General features: G+C 43.5%; 1 protein-coding gene across 1 annotated transcript in view; it reads left to right on the forward strand.

Annotated features, from left to right (window-relative positions):
* Positions 1–15,105: 15,105 nt before the first annotated feature.
* The window catches only part of ZFYVE9 (zinc finger FYVE-type containing 9), a 54,649-nt gene continuing 51,040 nt past the window's right edge, over positions 15,106–18,714 (forward strand). The window contains exon 1 of the mRNA XM_058030744.1: positions 15,106–15,215. The gene's annotated coding sequence lies outside the window, so the exon portion shown is untranslated. The remainder of the gene's footprint in view (positions 15,216–18,714) is intronic.

The raw sequence follows: 18,714 nt of genomic DNA on the forward strand, positions 1-18,714 counted from the left end.
ATTATTAACTTTAGAACACAGGGATATTATTGCCTCTAACTCTTCTCCTGCCCTTTGAGTTACAGGGTTGCTTTCATTGGCAGTGTGCACTGAGAAATCATGTTGGCCACTTGCAGCCCTGAAATTGTAATAGTTTATCCCATTACACGGTGATTTTTCCAGCTCAGTTCTCCTGAGAACCTTGAAATAGGTTTTCCATAAAAATATTCCAGACACTCTTTTTTTCTTTTAAAGGCTATAGTCAGATTTGAAGGGATAATCTAGCTATTGTTTCTAGTGGAATACATGTTCTATCCTGATGATTTTGTAAATTATAGGGGATTTTTATAGTGCAGTCTGGCTCGCTGAGAACCTGGTGAATTCTTTGAACAAGCTTGCTTGTTCTTTGGCTACAAGCAGACAAACATCATTAGCATCTTAACTGATGGAAACTCTTCCATGAAAAATGCACACAGTCTTACTGGTTTTATCTGCACAAGCACCATGGATTTGCAGTAAACTGTAATAAAAGGTTTAGGTGTCTTCTACCTCCATTTCCTCAGTGGCTCACAGTAGCATCATCAGGAATGTACACCCATTGAGTTTGCCTTTGCGTGACTGCACTTCTGTCATCTTCCTTTCTCTATAGCTGTGGTATTGTCTGAGAAACAGGACTACTGAATTTGACTGCATCACAGTGTGCTGATACTTTCAACCTGCTCAGGGCCTCATGTTCATTATGGTTCAGGATGGCCAGTGTTTGTTGGAAAAGAAAAAAGGAAAGTAGTGACTACTCAGAACAAGAATTCACTTGCATTGAATAAATATGGTGAGCAATTCTTTTTATTAGTTTCTCTGTTGAGACATTAATCTGCATTGAAATTTGTATGAGATGTGCCAAGGTTCGATTTTTGCCCTTTTATCTTAACACTTAGATAAGCCAAGATAAGAGAGAGGTGATTAAATACTTGTCCTCAATTACTCCTGCCCCATGAAAAATTATTGCAGGAGGAATTACATGCATTGGTCTACTTGCACAATAAAAATAAGCTTTAACAGTTGTTCCTATCATATTTAAGTAATCCTGTTGCAAGTTTTATACTTGGAATGTCTCTCTGGTTTGATAAAAGCAAAATAAGACAGATGTCAGAGATGCCAAAGAGCATTTTTCTTTTTCACCCTTCACTCTCTCCCCCAAGAGTGCAGCTTCTTGATGTATGTGCTGTTATTTACTGTGCCCTGTTTAGTTCTGTATCATAGTCAAAATTGTTTGCAAGGGTTCTGGCACTTTGAAATGGGGTACCAGCCTTTTTTAGCAAACTCTAAGCATTCATCTGACTGACTGCTGAGGTACAAACATGAACAACACAGAGACCTCTCTCACTGGGATGTTGAGGAAATAGCTGGTCAGGCCTTCCCAAGAGTCTGACTCACAGCACTCCACAAAATCTCAATCATGTGATTTAGCAAGGCATAAATAAGCCCGAGGTGGTTTTTTATAGGCCTAATTACACCCAGTGAAGCCATGTCTTTTTGCTTGAGCAGGGAGTTGCTACACTGCTGAGAAGGCAAAGCAGTGCCAGGAGAACAGGAAGGTTCCAGCAGAGCCATGGAGGTCATGGGACAAGCAGAGGAGTGTGTGGACTTCCATGGCATTGCTGGTGGGGTTTGCCTGTGACGGTAAGGCCGATTGATTCCCCGTTTGCCATCGCTGCTGACTCAATAAATGACATGATCCAGATGAGCATGTGTGTTTCAGATTTTTTTGTTGTTTGTTTGGCTATTTTTCCACCCTTATATGGACTAGTGAATGAGGAATGAACCAGTGGGAATGCCTGCCTAGAATGATTACTGGTAGTATTTAGTCAGGAGATCTTTACATAAAACAAGTGACACTATTGTTCCTTTCACTCAATATTTCTGACTTAATCTCTATAAGAAATCATGATGGTTTTGAGGGGACATTAAAGATCATCATCAGTTTCACCTCCCTTGCCACATCCCAGTGTCTGCAGGATTTTAGACTTGTCCAGTCCATGTCTAACCCCACACCTGGCAAATGGGAATTTTAAGTATGTTTCCATGAACAAGGAGGCCAGCAGAGGCTGGTATGTGAAGCATTTGCTAAGCTTGTACAACTGCAACTGCAATGGGATATTTTCCACCATTAGGGGAAGGGGCTGGAGCCAATGCCACCCCAGCCACTGCTGGGCTCATGCTTGGACCCCAAGGATTGCCTGTCAAACACAGAACATGAGTGCTCAGGGGAGAACACAATGTTCCATTAATGTTGCATCACTGTATTGTGTAATGGGCCTTGCTGGATACTAACTCCATTGTTAGACTGTTCTCTGTAAAAACACTGAATAAAACATGTCCCTTTACCTTAAACCTCCATGGGGATTGTAAAATTAATGGCAGCAGCAGTTGGGGATGGAAGTAAAGTCCAGTTACAGGGCTCAGGGCTTCTTCCTTACAGAAACAGCAGCAATGCCCAGCATGATGGCATGGATGACAGGATCCATCCCACACATACTGCCTTTGAAACAGACATAAAATTGTTGAATAATCACCATTCTGTGAAAGTTGCATTGAGGTGTTTGTCATCTGGCAAAGCACTCTTGTTTACTGGTCAGCTTTCATTTTTATGGCCTGTTACATTAAATGGCATTTTTACCAAGCTCAAATATTTTTTCAATCAAAGTCTTTAGTAGTAGGGAGCACTTTGAAGTCAACTTAGAAAGCAAATTCAGTTCTTTCTAGTATTTGAAGTTCTTTGCCTATTGCATAAATTACAGGCCTAATGCACTCCCCTTACTCCCACACATGAATATAATTCACGTAAATTATATTGAAATTCAGTCTGTCTTCCCCAAGCCTGAATTTGTTAATCACTTGGACACTGCCACAGTCATGAAACCATGAGCCTGCCACAATTCTGAATTATCAGATTTCTTGTAGCCTCTTACTTTTTATTCAAACACTGTCCTATAGCATCCACTTCCATGTTGCCATACTACATAAGGTCCTGGCTCAGTTTTGGCTTGGCTGCCTTATTCAGCCAAGAGACAGGATTGTAGTTATTATTTTTCAGATGCTCAGCTTCTTGCAAACTATAGGGGGAGATGTTTGCTCATCAGGTTTTTTTTCCCAGTGTGAAGCACTCATTTTCCTTGGAAGAAAAGAAAAATCCAGCCAGCAAATAATATTTTTCTGTCTGTCCAATGAAAGAACCCCCTTGTTGCCAGAGGGAGAATGAGGGAGAGGGACTGGTCTGTTTTTGTTTCAGTTTCAAGATGTTTGGCTTCTTTCTGCACATGGGTACTACTCTTATCCTTTGGTGCTTGGAACATGACCTTTTTATCCTGCTTTTCACTTTACCTTTTTTTTTGTTTTGGTACAATTTATATAAAACTTTTATATAATTCATACAAAATAATTTGTTTAATAAAAATAGCTCTATAAAGAGAATAAGGGATTTGGTATCAGATATAACAAATGGGTAAATAAATGCCTTCATTTTCTAAGTTTATAGCAACATTATTCCCTTTACAGATAATTTTCTTTCATGTCATATGTGGTACTTGAGAATCAGTGAAGGTAACTTATTTTTAAAGGAAAAAACCCTTTTTTCTAAGCCTTTTGCTGCTTTACAGTTGCCTGTATTGTAGCAGCCTGGAGGAAAGTGCTGGTGCTGGAGCCAGGCCCTTTGTGTACCTGCACAGGGCACAGTCACTTCAGCCTCCTGTTTTATAACACTTCAAAATTATATCAATTTCAGAAAAATAGTTTTGATGTCATGTGAATGTGATCTTCAGAGAGTAAATTAAATGGGTTATAACTGTCTTCCCTAGTGAATTTATGGCATGGGGAATTTCAGGTCAGCTCAGTTGACTGCCTCATTTTTCAAAGCGTTTCACTATGGGTTCTACATTTTCAGTTAAGCTGTTGCTATTTAAAAAGATGACTTCCATGTCATTTGCAAAGCATGTAGAAGCTGGAGGCAATTCAGCATTTTGACACTCTTAATTAACTGATGGCCTGTCATGAAAGCAGGTTGTAATTAAATGATATAGTAATTTTGGCCGTGCTGCCTTCCAAACTATTTTTATATCTCAGCAGAATAGTTCAGGTGGTGACATCATGTCAGTATATGTGCTTCTTCTTCCTCAGTGCCTGCTCAGGAATTGTTCCTCATGGTTTGAAATAGCTTTAAGAAAATAAATTCCAACCAGTTCTTGGTGAAAAAGGAAATAGAAATTTTTAAAATTTGCTGCCATAGACTGTGGCCTGTTACCCTGTCAGGGTCTGTGAAGATGACTTGTAATATGTGACACCCTACATGTCCTGTAAAAGAGACTCACACATTCAGGGTTTCTAGGGCAGTCCAGGTGGGTTCATGAAAAATGGTGGAAGAAAAAGGTAATTTTGATGGCTACAGAGCCTGAGCCTTGGGATACTGGTAATTATTTGAGTAAGATTGTATTTGGATTTGGGTCCACAGTACTTTTGACTAATGAAGATTATGCTGTCTTCAACTAGAGGGGTGGGTGTTGCAATGGGAGTGCTTTTACTGATTAAGCAAACAGTTTTATGTAGGTATTCCAGGATGGACTTGTCCCTAACACAGCCTGACAGTGTTACTGTTCAGAAATGAGTGGGATTTGTCAGGAGCCTGTAATATTCACTGCATTTTGAGCCAGGTTCTTTTGATGTCCATTTTCTGATGTGCTGCCCTGGGGAAATCTGCCATCTATTCATCTGTTCAATCCTTTAATAACATCCCTTGTGCCAGGAACATCATAATGCTCAACGCCGTGACTGAGACGTTACTATGAATATGCTGAAGATCCTTGCCTGGTGTACGATGAAACAATCTTTGGGGAATAAGTGAAACAAAAGAGTGTGTAGGATATCCTTTAATTCAATGAGGAATGTGGGTGGAGAAGTAATTGAAATGAACAAGATGCTTTAGATTTTCGTAAATGCCTTAAATACTTCAGGGTGTGCTTAAAGCTTTGTGTGTGTGTGTGTGTGTGTGTGTGTGTGTGTACCATTTCACTGCTCGAAGAACTGATGAAAGCAGGAGCCCATGTCAAGCAGCAGCCCATGTTTTTAACCATTCTTTACCTGCCCCCATCACACCTTTTCCCTGAGGTATGAGCACTGTGGCAGTTCTGATAGGGGAGAAATAACCCTATGAAGAATTCTAGGGCTGTGTGTGGCTGACTGACAGCCACCTGCTGCTGAAAGCTCCTGCAGTGGCTGCCTTCCCTCCCTGTGCCCTCAGCAGTGGCAGCTGGTTTTGGCCCTCCCCTACAGCAGCCACCAGTTGCCTCAGTCAAGTGTGGTTGAATTCGAGCTACATATTCCTGAGTTATTTCAGAAACAAAGATGAGCCTGCAATCTGCAGCACAGGTGTGGGAGCCTTTCTCCTTTGAGAGACAGCTTCAAATATTCTGTGCACAAAGGATGGTGGTTTTGATGCCTGCTGCACCCATTGTCATTGAGGAGCAGTAGGGAGGAAAAGACCAAGATGCCAACAGCAGATAAGCCAACAAAGTGATAGGAAAGTGATGCCTGCCAGATTCTTTCAAGAATAAAATCCCTTTTGCTGGAGTTTGACTCAATGACACCTTGAATGATTTAATTAGCAAAATTCATTAACCAGAGCTTGAGAGTCATGTATGTCCATGCATAGCAGCTATTCATCTATCTCCAGTGCAACAAAGAAGGGAAATGCTTAAGATAACAATGAGCCAACGACATCTATCACTTCCTTTCAAGTAAGTTTCAGTTCCTCCCTAAAGAAAACTCAGCTCTTTCTTTGAATTTACAAAGACATAAAGAATAAACTCATATATACATATTAGATCAAACCTTTCACATAAGCACTGAAAAGGGAAAAAAAGGGTACTGTAGATGAAGGTTTATACTTTTGTTTACTTGCATCCTCAAAAAAAAAGGGCCCTCAAACAACAAAACAAACCAGACTGGAAATACATACCTGCATGGTCATAGACAAGTTGACAATGCTACACTTGGACTGAAAACTGTGTCTGAAACATTTCCTACCTCATACAGAAACTGTGAGCTTCATGGATGATTTGTGTCCTCACTGCTCCTGCTGTCCCTCATCCTCTGCCTTCCTTTGCTCCAGCACTCACTGTGCTCCTTCTCTCTGCTTCCTTCTCTGACCAGGGCCAGCAGCTTTCCCTCTCCTCCTGTGGATCTGGAGGAACTGAAGAGAGAAATAATGAGAAAAAATGATATTACAGCATTCCCCTCAGGGCCCCAGAGCTACACAGCCCTGTCTGTGAGGCAGAGACGGGCTGCATCCCTCTTTGCTGTGCTCTGGCAGCACAGGCTATACAAGGAGTCAGATGTAGCAGTTTCTCACCTTCATCTGTTTGTTTTGTCTTTGTTCCCACCTTAGACTTTGATTTCAATTTGGGTGCCTTCCACACAACCACAGAACAGCAGAGCTTCTCTGACTCAGTGACAGCCCCCTCAGCTCTGCCCATAGCCCTCACCCTGTCAGTAGGGATAGCACTGAGGAAGTAGAAACTGAAAATGACACCATATAAAGATGCAGGGAAACCTGAGATTTAAAGATAAATTGAAAACATCATAATCTTTATGGAAGAAGGAAAAGGAGGTACATAGCAGAAATAAACAGGATTGAGGGTTACACAGAGAACAATTTTTCCTGAATGAGAAAATAAAAGGGTATTAAGTTAAATTGTACAGTAGAGCATTTACATCTGCTGGAAGAAAATACTTTTAAAGTGCCACAATCAGTGCCTGGAACTCACTGTTACAAGAAATCACAGACTAAAACAGGATTTAAAATGATTAGATGTTTTTCTTCATGTGTAAAATGTGTCTCTATATAAGTACAATGATGTACAGATTTATTTAATTTGTGTACTGAATCTGTAAAAAATTCTGACAGCTTTTTTGGTCCTGGAATATAGTTATGCTGGAAGAAATGAAAGAAAAGACACATCAAAAGGTATCACTTCAAAATTCATAACAGTGAGTTATTTAATAATACTGATGTTGATGCGATTTTTCAATTTGCAACAGTTTTATTTTCCACTGTCTGTAATTAAAATCAAGTCAAGTTTGAATTGTAGTGTTTCAATTTCTCTAAAATTCTTTCATCCTTAGAATTTTCCTTGCATCTGAAGCACTGACATTCAAGGGAGTGGGTTCTGTTCACAGAAACAGTCATTCAAAAATCCTCCAAAGAACATTCTCTGTGCTGCTGTTTGCTGGTGGGATTCCTCTCTGCCAGAGTCTGGTGAGGTTTGCTCCCAGCCAACAGCCTTGCTTCTAGGAGTGAGTGCCCCAAGCATGTTCACTGAAGCCCACACAAATGCCTGAGATGTTATTTGTGAGCTTCTAAGCTCAGTTGTAGGGCCTTTTTTTGGTCTAGGTTGGAGAGTCTCAGTTTAAAAATCACCTGTTCTTCACCACCTGTGCTTCCTATTGGCCGTGAAGCGTAGAAATGTTGGTGGTGCATATGGAAAACTGTGTAGGGCTGTCAACAACTCTGAAACTCCTTTATGGAAGTTGTGAGACAATTTCTTTATAGAGTTGTGCTGGGCTCTCCCTCCTCACCAATATATCACACTTGAGGCAGGTTTTTTTAGACCAAACTGGCATGAATTATGACTTTTATCCAAACATTGAGAATCTCAGTTCTCCTAGCATCCACCATCCTCTGGCACAGCTCCAACAATATTCCTGGAGTACTATCAGCCTTAGAAGAGTTTTATATGACTGAGGAAATTAAATAATTGCACATCCCAGGGACACCCTAATATACAGGGGACAAGTTGTAAAATCAGGAGTTCTACAATTCCAGGCCAAACCCTTAAATGCATTTTTTGAGTGATAATGAGCAGGTTTTTAATCCTCTCAGGGTGACTAGCAGGTTTCAACTATTTGTAAATTACTTTCAAATCTTCAGATGGAAAATACATATCTGTCACCATTTTAGGGAGATGAATTTCTGTAGATGGAGTCAATGTCTCAAACTCCTATTCATTTTTGTCTCTGAACCAGAAAGCAGATATTTAGGTGGTTATTTCATATCTTCCAAATGATGGCTTTTCAGGTAATCATCATAATAACCTTTCCCAAAAGAGACTCTCAAAGTGGTTTCACAGACTTTCCTAAGGACTTATGGAAAACTTACTCATGCTGTAGATATAACTACTTTTACTGCACACAAAGAGGGGATCATGGGGGTTAAATGTCACTCAGCAAGGCAGCAAAGAGTTGAACAAGAACCTGTTTCTCCTGATTGCAGATCCTGGCAGGCTTTTTGTTACTGAGCACAGACATGTTCATCTGGAATGGCCTCACAAATACATGAGCCCCATGAGTATTCACTAAAGCCACTTCCAGCTTCTGGCCAGATCAGGAATGTAATCAAAAAGGTACTTAAGCATTGCCAGGGTTTCTAAATATGGATGAATAACAAAATAAACAATAAGAATTAAATGATCCAGTTGTTTATTGGAACTACTAAATCCTGTAATTTGACTTCTTGCTTAGCAGAGGCTTTCAAATTACCTGAGTATCACATCTCACACTCAAATACTGAGTCCAAATAACAACCCTTGAAAAGTTGTCCTGTGAATATGACTGAGTTTGCACGTGGATTTGTGTCTTCACCCTCCCATCTCTTCCTTGCACTTCCTCAGCCCTGCCATGAGCAGGATGACCCTGCTGCCACAATGACTTCAGCTCCACATTCTCTGCAAGGCCAGGGCACTGACTGACACACTGGGTATGGACCAGCAGAGCTGCACTTGCTTTGCTCAGCCCCTCTGTCTCTGGCCATGGATCGACACAAAAAATTCTAAGAACTAAATTTCCTTTGAGACTTACTACTTTTTCAGCTGTGGCAGAAATTGGCCAAGAGATCCTAAAGATACAGGAAACAGAGAAGGGGAGAGAAAGACAATTTAATTGAATAAGTGCTATTTCCTTATGAAGTTTGGTGTAATAATCTAAAATGGATGCCAGAGGAAGAGGAAGAGAAAAAATTGAGATGTCCTTGAAGTCCAAAGTCCTTGCTCAGGCTCCCATAGAGGTTTGAAACAGATACAGACATAGATCTCTTAGACCCTCTAGGTCAGTGCCTGGAGTATGGACATAAAAGCAATGGATGTTCAAGATTTAGCCAGCATAGACAGTAAAGAAGTTTTACCCCTTTCAAATGCATAATGAGTTTACTGTTGGAAAGGATTACCTCACAATTTTTTTTTTTTTTTAACTTCTCAGGATACACGGCACATTTAAAATTGAAACTGGACAAAATAAGAGAGGTACTGAGCATGGAATGACTCGAAACTGACTCACACAATGAGATGATGACCTAGCAGGCCTCTTTCCTTCCAAGAGATTAAGTCCTATCTGGTGGAAAATGCATCATAGATTAATTAAGTGCCCATGTATTAGTGGCTTTATCGTATGACTCACTAATACTGAGTTAACCTTAATATAGGATTCTGAGAATCTTAAGCCAAGGATTTTATTGATTCACATTGTTCTGGTGCAGGTAGTACTTGAGTTTAATGGATGAAGACTGCACAGAATTTAGAAAAATCAAAGATTCAAGGCTGATGAGGTAATCAAACCATATTAAGACCGACACCACCGGAGCTGGGCGAGGCCCTCAGCCACTAGAGGGCAAAGCCACAGCACTGCAGGCGGCAGCGCCGTCTGCTCGCCTCTTTCCAAGGGTGTTATCAGCGAGGGCGTTTATTTTACAACAAAAACTGGTTAAATGATCACTAAGCCCTTCACTAGGAACGGCATTAGTAATGAATACTTAGAGTATTGTTTCTGTCAAAGTGCGGCATGCAAGCAGTTATTAGCAACTGTGCAGAAAAAAGCCAACATTTTCTTCCATGGAACTGTGAATAAAAGCTTCAGTCACTCAAGAGGTTTGGACTCTCAGGCTCACAGCACAGGCCTTTCCTCCTCGAGATCTTGCATATCAGGAGAAGGCTGAGCAGTTGTATCAGGAACTACTTTGGGAAAGTAATGAACATTTTGCTGCAAAGTTTTTTAGTTTTTTGATGGTACCAGACCAGACCAGGAGACTCCTGAATGCTTCAGTGACAGATTTTGGAGACGTCCAGAGCCTTGTGTACAATCCCCAACCCAAGTCAGCCTCTGACCTTCTGATATTGAGAATTCTTGCTCTCTCCACTGGTTCTTGCCCTCTCCTGTGCAATGCACGTTATCAAGCATCTGCTCTCTGCTCACACTAAATTTCCCACTGCACTTTTCAGAGATCAGGCGTGGGTCAGCTTTGGGGTGGACCTGAGAGACTGCTTTGCACAAGAGCAATGCGCTGTCTGTGACAGTGGCCAGAAGCAGATGCCAGAGGAAGAGTTTAGTAGCAGGATAATCACACAGTCACACTTGTCAGGAGTGTCCTCCCAGCTTCCAGCAAGGCATGTCTCAGGCTTCCTGAGTGAGAAAAGTTATCTTGGTATGCAATATGCTTCAAAGGCTTTGCCTTCTGTGAGGGAGTCCACCCATCCCTTGAACCATTGCAAACACTGCCATCCCCACGGCTGCTCCCATCATGTGCTGAGCAGCACATGAGCTGTGTCAGATGATGCTGAAAGGGATGACAGGTTAGTGCCCCAGGAAATCAGCTCCTGCATAGACAAGCAGCCAGAATGCACAGCTACAGACACAGAGTTCTATTTCCCAGGGAGCAGACTTACAGGACTGAACTCCTGCTTCTGTCGAAATTAAGTTTTTACGACCGCCTGATTTTGACATTCCCAATGCTGGGAAATCCAGCTTGTCCTGTCCTAAACTGTCCTGTGATTAATTACCTTCCCTGGTAAAAGACCTCACAGGAAGATGAATACATCTGTGTACACTCACTGACTCTTGAAGGTCCTTAAAGCCTGTGATTGAGTCACCCTTTCACCTTCTTTCTTGACACTGAAATAGATTGAACCTTTTCACTTTCAGTCTAAATCATTCTTATTGATCTTCTCTGAGCCACCTCTTTTTCAGCTTCTATTAAGGAATTAAGGAATTTGGGTATCAGACTTCAGGAGCAGTGGGATTAGTACCAGAAAAATAGAGACCTCTTTCTATATTCTCCTGTTTATAAACCCAAGGATTGCATTATCCTCTTGGCTACAGCACCACACCACCTGCTTATTTTCTCCTGATTATATGTGATGATTCTTGAGGTTTTGGAGCATTAACTTGTAAAAGCACAAATTCTCTCATCCTATAATCACTCCCTCTATTCCTTGATGCATGCTTTTACATTTGGCTGTACAGAAATGCACATTTATTGTTATCAAGCTGTCTCAGCTACTTTGCAGCATGACTTGTTATTTATTAATCCCTATTGCTTACATCACTTGCAAACTCTTTAGGTGATGATTTTATGTTCTTCTTAAAACCATTAATATCAATACAATGCAGTGTAGAACTAATTGCCACAGGATGCAGAAACACATTCTTTGATGATGACTTTTTATTTTCCCACTTTGTAACTGTCAATTAGCTAGAGTCTCAACAGTTTAATAAGTGCTGTGATGAGTCAGTATCATTTTGGCTTCTTAATTAAAATGCTGCAAGTTACCAGAACAAATATTTTGCAGGCCTACTTACCTTCATCAACCAAACTTGTAATGCCATTTAAAAATCAAATTATTTTTGCAAGATTTATTTTCCACATTAATTTGCAGTTATTGTGTTTCCATTCTTTAATTCTTTTTCAATCAAGTAATCTAGATAATGTCCCATTTTATTACCCAGAATTCTTGTCAGTCTGGCAGGTTGTAATTACCTTGGTCACCCTGTTTACCCTTTTAAAATATGGGTACAATATTTCATCCACTCCTCTGGAACTTTAACAGTGTTCCAAGATTTATTGAAAATCAACATTAATGGTCTAAAGATACTCTGTGCCAGTGCTTTTAACACTTTTGGATGCAAGTTACCTGGATCTGCTGATAGCCAACTTCATTAGCTTCTGTTTAACATCCTCCTCAGTGCTTATTGTAATGGAATGTATTTCATCATCGTCATCATCATCATCATCATCATCATCATCATCATCATCATCATATATTTGTGTATCATATGGCTCTTCCCCAAAAACAGACCAGGAATAATTATTGAGTTCTGTTGTTAACCATTCCACTATTTCTACCTAGAAACAGAATGAAGACATTATGAAATTTCATTTTCTCCAGGTTTCTGCAAGTTTCACGACGTAGCTAAAAAATCCTCTTATTTGTCTTTAACTCTGTTGCTCAAAGATTACTCTGGCATCATTTTAAATCCCTTGCAACTCCCAGATCCCAGTATGTTACACACATCTTTGTATGGATCCTGTAACTCTGTGCTGCTCCCTGCAACCAGGGCACCTCAGAGGTTCCTTTCACCTTTCTAACTGTGCTCCTCTTTCCCCTTTTCCCATCCCCTGCCTTTTGCAAATTGTAGTATCCTCTTCTCTCTGCTCTCCTTTATGCCTTTTTCTTGGTAGCTTCTCATAAAGAACTGGGAAAAATACTTGGGAAAAGAGGTGGCAAGCTCAATAGCAAGCTGTCATGTGGGATAACATCAGGCACCATTTCTTATGACAACACTGTAGAGGCTCATGGACATGGAAGAGCTGCACATTCATATGGGAGAGTTTGTAATTTGGACTCTTGTGCCAAGTGAAAGGTCATGGTCCATGGTCTTGCAGCCTTGCTGTGGCTTGGGATCAAAATTATTGGTTTGGTTTGTACACAGTGTTTCTCACTATCAATATTGAAATGTTTCTTCTTCTAGCAGAGGGAGCACATTGAGAACACAGGATGGGCAATCTCCCTGCTCTAAGCTCAGGTGTCTGGCACCACAAGTGCCTGGAGCAGCTCCCTGGAGCTTGTGAAGTTTGCTGCTCCTCCAGATACATCTTCATTAGGAGCAAGTCACAAGGCATCCAAGATACCCAGGAGGAACGGGGAATGACACCATGTCCCATCACCTTAACTCACGGAGATGATTCCCATTGCTCCTAACTCGTGTTTTGCATGCTTTCATGCTTTGCCTTCTTGCAAAACAACCAGTTATGACCCTTCAGGAAAAACCTCTCCATGTTTGGTGAGGAGACATCCCAATGAATGGCTGTATCCAGAGGAAAAAAAGTAGAACAAAATTATGGTAGTGATATTCACAGATGGCAAAGCTATGCACTGCCTTGCATTTGGCCAGAGGTTACGGAGGTTACACCACTCACTCTTTAATTAATTTCCCTTTTTTTTTTGTCAGGCATATTGTGTGTTTATCAGTCTGAGGTGTTTCATGAGAACCATTTTGAAGACAGTAATTGTGTATTGCACCAATCTGAACCCCTCAACTGTGCTTCACAAGCATGACAACACTAATTGCTAAAGAGATAGCAAATTGGGGTTAACCAGGAATGCTTTATGGGAGTAAATAAATTCCATCTCCATTAACATGCTACTCCCAGCTATGATGGATGAGCATTTTTTATCTCCTCAGCTATTTGCCCATGGATTGATGATTCAGTTGATTGGGAGTATCTCATATTTTTCGCTTGAAAAGCACATAGTTCCACCAGAATCAATGAATAAACATTAAGTGCTTCCCTTTCATTTCAAGCGGGATGGGCTGATGCTCTTGGAGCAAGGAGGCCTAGATTTTATCACCGGGGCTCATTACACCGCATTCACTGATATATGCGGCAAGTTAATGGAGAAGCCCAACCTGCCAGAAAGGGATGGCCTGTAAGTGTGAAGGCCTGGGAAGAGGGAATGGCCGTGCAGCTGCATTAGCAGCCACCACACTCACCTTTCCCTCCTGCCTGGGCTGACATGGCCCTGCTGCAGCTGGGAGATCACAGACCTGCACCAAGCTGAGGGGACAGCGACTCCTTCCCATTCCCCTGGCACCAAGCGAGCCCTTCCAGAGGGGGAACCGAGGCGAGGGGTTCCTGAGGCGAGGGATGGGGTGTTCCTGAGGCGAGGGCTGCCTGAGGAGAGCGATGAGGGGTTCCTGAGGCAAGAGGTTCCCGAGGTGAGGAGTGAGGGGCTCCTGACGCGTGGGATGGGGCGTTCGTGAGGCGCTGGGCGCTCGCTCGCCCCGGTGAGGCTGCGGGCGGCGGTGAGGGCGCGGTGTGCCGGTTCGCAGCCCGGCACCGGCCGCCCCCCGCCCAGCCCGCGCCCGGCGGACCGCGGCACACGGTGTGTGACAGTTCCTGGAGTTCCCGAGCGCCCGCAGCCAGGCGAAGAGTCCCGCTCCCGGCATGGGCGGCCGCCTCTTCTCGGAGAGAGATCGGGTGAGACTCCGGGCGCGGTGTCACGGCTTGGCGTGCCCTGCCGGCTCGCCATCGCGGCTTCTGTGGGGAACGAGCGTGGTCGTTTGTTGTTATTTGGTATGTGTGGGGTTGTTTTTGTTTTTGTTTTCTCTTTTTCTTTTTGTGTGTTGTGTTTCTCTTTTTTTTCTATCTTTTTTTATTTTTAATTTCTGGAAACCTCTTTGCTGAGGACTGAACGTGTCTGCCAGCCAATGGCTCCGGGCCTCGCACCTCTCGGGGCGGCCGAGGGCGTCCCGCAGGATGGTGTCCCTTTCCGATTGTGGAGACGCTTAACACGAAATGGCGAGATAACACACGTTCGGCTCCCAGCCGCGTGTCCTTCTGACCAGGTTTTGTGGAGTGGTCACACTACGCACACTGCAGCCGTGCCCGGAGGCGCGTCCCTCGGCCGCGGGGCACCGGCAGCGCCCGGTGGCGGCGGTGGGTGCCCGGTGCCGCCCCCGTCTCTGTGTGTATGTATGTGTGTGTGTGGCTGCGGGGGCCGCGGGCTCGGCGGGTCCCCGCGGGGACAGAGCGGGCGGCTGCTCCCGCTGTCCGGCCGCTGCGGGGGTGCCGGTGCGGACCCCGGGGCCCGGTGCGGGGGTGCCGGCGCGGACCCCGCGGCGCGGGGCGGGGGCGCGGCAGCTCCGCGCCGCCTCCCCGGCGGTGCCGCAGTGCCGTGCGCTGCCGCCGGGGCCTGGCAGGGGGCGCTGCTGCCGGGCGCTGCGGCGGCCTTGGCCGCGGAGGCAGCGAGCGAGCGAGCGCGGCTGGCGGCGGCGAGGGCGCGCCGGCCCCCAGCGCTCCCGGGGCGGACCCGGGAGATCCTCTCGCCATGCAGACCCGGCGGCGCCTGCTGCCTCCCGAGGTGAGTGAGCGGTGTGCGGCACGCAGCCCGCGGGCCCGGGAGGCCGGGGTACCCCGCTCCCCAGGCCCCTGCCGCCCGCAGCGAGGCCCCGCGGGCGGGCGGGCGGGGAGGGCTCCGGCGCCTCGGTGGAGCCGCCGTATCGCCGACAGCGCCCTGGGCCTGCCGGCTCCGGGCGCCCCCGAGCCCTGCCGCCCTTGTCCTCGGCACGCCACCAAGGGGAAGGCAGCGATCGCCCCCCAGCCCTCCCCGGCGGCCGCCCTGGTCCTTGAGCTCCCTTCCCGCCGTTCCCCCTCCGTCCCCGGGCGGCCGGAGGTGACCCGCTCGCCCGGGGCACCCTTCTCCCGATGCCGGGGATGGGGAAGGAGCTGCTGCTCCCCCCGGGACGCCCCGGGAGCCGCGCGGGGCAGGGCGAGGCTGTGCCCGGGCAGCCGCCGCTGCCGGGCCGGGCAGGGGAGGGAGGATCCCTGTTTGCATCTCGTGCCCTTTTTATGGCCTGATCTCCGCTCTCTCCCCGGGCAGGGAATGTTACTTGCTCATCGCGATGTGTAACAAGTCACTCCTGCAATGGTGGTAGTGGTGGAGGGGGATGGGGAGAGCGGGCGGGATGCGTTTTATAACATCTCTAATTACGTGAAATTGTGGTCATGTCTCACTCTAAGAATAACTGGCACTCTTGACATGTCAGACTTTTTGCAGAGGTAGGCTAGTTTCTTGCTCATAAATGTTATGGCTAAATAGGTGCCTGTGGCAGAATGTGGCTCAAGAAATGTTTTTATCTTCTTAACCAGACAGAGAAACAAGTAGCAGATGGAAATTGATAGACTTTATGTTTTCGTGTTAACGATCTTCTTTATTTATAGACAGGATATTCCTTATTATTTTATGAAAGAGGTTTTTCAGAGAGTGTCATTTTTACACATATTTTCATTCAGTTCAGGTATTAAAAGTTAACTGAATTCTATCAATCTTCTTATTAAGTGTGATTGGCTCAGATTAGAATTTCTGAATAACACTGCCCTCAGTTTTTGGGTCCAGACAGAACCCAAACCTGGAAGGAGCTGTGTAAAAACAAATAAAATAGTAATAATAAAAAAGATGCTCTACCTGAATAAAAGCTTTTATTTTCTTTGGGCAGCATTTAACTGACTAGGCAAGGCTTTAAAACATTGTAATTGACTTCTATTAGCAAGTCATTTTCGATTGCATGGAACACATCCCGATTTTAGATACACCTTCAGTGGCTGAGACATCCAAATCCTTTGTTACTGCCTGAACCCTCAGTGTGCTTCTTTTTATAAAGTTAAGGCATGTGATGCAAAATGAGAAGACCAGTCTCCTTGACCCAAGAGAGACAAATTTAAAAATCTCTTCAGAGGGTTGGGGAATCTGAAATGGAAGCTGAAGAAGGGTTTAAAATTTCAAACAAGCCTCCCCCTCTAATTGAAGCCCTGATCAGCCCTGAACAAGTTACCATGTTCTGACACACTGTGATTTATTTGCATTGCTTTATGGTGCCTGCTTTAGTGTGTGAGAAAGGAAGAAACCCACCCCAAAGCCGCCGTGCTGACTCCTGATCCTGGGTGTTATTTTTGTGTTAGCTCTGAGGCAGTTACGAGGCTGGGGATTAAATACTTTCAAACACACACTCATTTCAGGATCTGGGGCCTGGGGCTAAGGCTGAGATGAAATACAGTTTTTTTAGCCTGGCATAAAGTCTGGCTGTGATTGTCTGAGGGAACAAAGGTAGAGACTGAACAAAGATGCAGCATTAAAACTTGTGGGCAAAGAATGATAAGCTTTTAATGTCTGTTGTAGTCTGTCCACTTGCTGCGCCAGCTTTGGCAGAAAACAGCTTGCTTGTTTTTCAGTTTGCAGGCTATCTATAGAAAATTACCTGGAAATTATTTTGCTAAAGGATTAGAGTGGCCTTTTGCTTTTATTCAAGTTGGCCAAAAAGAGGTTTTGAGAAGAAGTTGTATGTTCTTGTTTTGTTGATCAGAAAAATCCTTTCTATATACTAAGCTGAGAGTCTTCCCAATAAAACTGATTCTCTTAACTGAAAATCAGTTGAGGAATGATAGTTTCAGTGCACAGTTAGTCTGTGTGCTGATGAAGCTGTGATCTTTTCCAGAACACTGTTGTAAGATGCCAGTATATTCATAGGCTTCTTTGAAAGTGTTATATAAAGGCTAATGTTTATTTTTGTAATGTGATTGAGATTAAAGAAATTGAAGGGTGGCCTGTTTATGGTTCTATTTGTGATTCTTTAGGAGACTCAGACTTTTATGTGGATAGAAATGTGAACTAATATGCTTGGTTTTCCCTGCTGCTGTTTCTGTAAAGCATTGAGAAGGGTACAATGGTACTGCAAGTTGACAAAGCTTTTTGTGTTGATAAGCAATAGAAAGTCAAAAGTAAATGGCTGGAAGTAACTGAAAGCATTGAGTTTGAGCTGATAGAGACAGCTTTTACTTCTGTGTTAGCTAGAAGTGTTGGCTATGTCTTGTAATATTGTGAAAATTGTGTCAATTAATGCAGATGGATAGGATGATACAAAATATACATCAGGGATCTTTTATTGACATAGTAGCTTCTGCTTGAATTGGAATTCAGGAAAACAGAATTCAGGATATGTATTGATACAACTTTTTGGACTAATGACTAGAGCAAAACATGCTATATAGTTATCAAAAAAAAATACACACTGAAAAATCAGTGTGATAAAAGTAAATGACCTTTATCATAATGCACACAAATATAATTTATATGTAAAGAATAATTACTGGTCTTATCTCTATGATAATTTTATTTTTACATACAAGTAAAGTACATTCCTACCTACTATCTGTTTGGCTGTATTTCGCTTTAGCTGCAGAATAGCAGACAGAATAGGAAAAATACTTTTAAGGTGAGCTTATATGTATTCTTTCACTGAATAATTCCAGTCTGGTTTATTACTGGATGATTCCATTGGTAATTATATTACTGCTGTGCTGCTGCAAGAGACAAGCAGAGATGGCTGATATTGGTACTCCTTTTTCAGAAATAACAGCCCTCCAAGTAGTACATCAGCATCAAATAGGCTTAACATGAGTGGCAGAGGAAATCCATAAAGTGTCACTTAAACTATTTTAAAGGTAGTTACTAGAGAAATTGAATTAATTTAAAAACATAGGTTGAAGGCAAGAATGCATGGCCAGGAACTTCAGGGTGTCAGCAGAGGGTAAATTGTTCCTTCCCTGTTCTTTCATCCAGATAGTTTGATAACATCCTCTGGGAGAGGGGATGTAAAGCAGCAAGTCCAGCCAGCTGAGATTTGCACAGGCATAGTTCTGTTACAGTAAAAAAAAGGCAAAAAACCCAAAGGTGATAAACTTTATGTGAAAAGCAGGTGTAGAGTCACAACCTGTAGATCCTCTGTGTTTTAGAAGTGTGGAGCTGGAGTGCTCTCTGAAGAGCTTGTGTGACATCTAAACTAAGGCAGTAGTTGTGTTAGTGA

This window comes from Melospiza georgiana, chromosome 9 (genome assembly GCF_028018845.1).
Source record: "Melospiza georgiana isolate bMelGeo1 chromosome 9, bMelGeo1.pri, whole genome shotgun sequence".
NCBI classification, from domain to species: Eukaryota; Metazoa; Chordata; class Aves; order Passeriformes; family Passerellidae; genus Melospiza; species Melospiza georgiana.